The sequence below is a fragment of the Malus domestica genome, chromosome 02 (assembly GCF_042453785.1).
Source record: "Malus domestica chromosome 02, GDT2T_hap1".
In the NCBI taxonomy this organism is placed as follows: Eukaryota; Viridiplantae; Streptophyta; class Magnoliopsida; order Rosales; family Rosaceae; genus Malus; species Malus domestica.
The window spans coordinates 8,630,035-8,631,874 of NC_091662.1; the positions used below are offsets into that span (position 1 = coordinate 8,630,035).

General features: G+C 35.6%; 1 long non-coding RNA gene across 1 annotated transcript; it reads left to right on the plus strand.

Annotated features, from left to right (window-relative positions):
- The first annotated feature begins 274 nt into the window (after positions 1 to 274).
- On the plus strand, positions 275 to 792 carry LOC139189267 (uncharacterized). Its single transcript, XR_011572973.1, has 2 exons — positions 275 to 415; positions 581 to 792. It is a non-coding gene; the product is annotated as an uncharacterized lncRNA (long non-coding RNA).
- The last annotated feature ends 1,048 nt before the right edge of the window (positions 793 to 1,840 follow it).

Here is a 1,840-nt window from a genome sequence, read left to right on the forward strand (position 1 = left end):
TACAAAAATTATATACAAATAGATGATAAATGTAGCATTACTAGTTTTATAATATTTTTTAAAATTTGAAGAATGAAAAAAGGAAAAGCAAAGAAACTGTTTTTATTTATTTATTTAGTTATTTTTAAAAGAAAAGAAACTGTTTCTAACTGCAGGCCTAAAGCAGAGCCCTGTTGCCGCGTTAGCACCAGCAATAGAAAAGTCTGCCGAGAAAGTAAGTCATCGTCTTCGGTCTTCACCAAATTGAGTTAGAAGAAGTAGGGTTTTAGAGCTGCAAAGATCCAAACTTTATCAGTCTCTCCGAAAGTAATTAGAGAAATGGAAACCCAATCGAAGGACGGAGACTCTCTGGAGAAGCGGCCCGGCGTCTTCTTCCTCGGCTCCCCCGGCGTCGGCAAACGCTCTCTCATTTCCCGTAAGCTCTCTCTCTCTTTCTCTCTCCTTTGACTGATACTAAATTCATGACCTATTGATTTGTAGGATTACTGGGTTTGGATTTTGACGATGCTTCTGATTCTTCATCGTCATTTGAATTTCAGGATTTGATGAAATTTTACCCATTGGGACATTTGAATTTCAGGGTCTATTCACAAGGTCCTAATTAATGTAAAGGATGACCACAATCAACAATTTTTAAGGACATGCCTTTGGATCGTGAGTACTTGTACGCTGGAGAAGTCTAGGGAGAAGTAGGACTTTCACGTCGTGTATGCCTGAATGGTACATGGCAGAGTATTACTGAAGTTCATGTGTCCGCTTCAATATTAGAAAGATTTGGTTAGCCTGAGAAAACGAATAAAAGTGATATCGTGATAAATGAGCATGTTGATCGTACGGCACGCAAATTTCCTGCTTTGTTGGATATCTTTTTTGCGCCCACTCGTTGTTTGTGTGAAAATAAAAGTTTTGGCTGTTCCTATCACTGGTAAACTAAAAGAGAATTGACGGTAGAAATGAATGCACTTTGGCGTGTGTTAAATCTTTATCGATCATTTTCTTTTTAATGTTTAACAATTTAACTCACTAATACTAAAACAGATAAAAATGATAAAAGGAGTACCAACAAAGAAAATTTTAAATGCTTTTGTTCCAGTATTTCAAGTTAATTGTCTATTTTCATGCATTTTAACATTTGTATGTACATAATTGATTTGACATACGGTAGCTTCATATGACATCGTTTATGTGCTTCAATAACAAACGAAAAAAAATCAGTGTTTATGAATAGAAGCTGCAACCAAAGCTCCTCTCTATCAACTCAGGCTCTTTAAGTTTATTTGGCTTTAGTATAAATTATTTTCTCATTTGTCAAAGAAAAAATCACCTTAAATGACTCACCTTTCTTCAGGTATGCGACATTATTTATATGGTTCAAAACGACACAAACCAGATATAAATAATGTGGGGGTGTGGTTAAGAAAAAAAAAAAGCACTATTACTTTGGTAACTCAAAAACCACCTATTGTGGTGAAACCAAAATTTTCCTGACATTTACTCACTGACGTTATCGTTTTGTTAAAAAAAAATAAAAAAATCTGCACCTCCGTCCTTTTTTCAGTGCACTGCATATTCCTCTGCTTTTCTCTTGTATTTTTTTTTTCTCGTTAGGTTCGGAAAACACCAGAAATATTCCTCTGCTTTTCTCTGCTATTCCCACCCTAAATGGAAGCGTGAAGGGATGGGATAGGGAATGGGACCCTGACAAAGACTGATAATAGTAATTAGCCTTCCGTAGTTCAAGGACGACCTGGTTCGGTGGAGCCAAGTTTGAATGCACTCCTCCCTTTTTTTATTCTTGAATTAAATAAATAAATAAAAGAGAATTAATAGGTAGAAATAA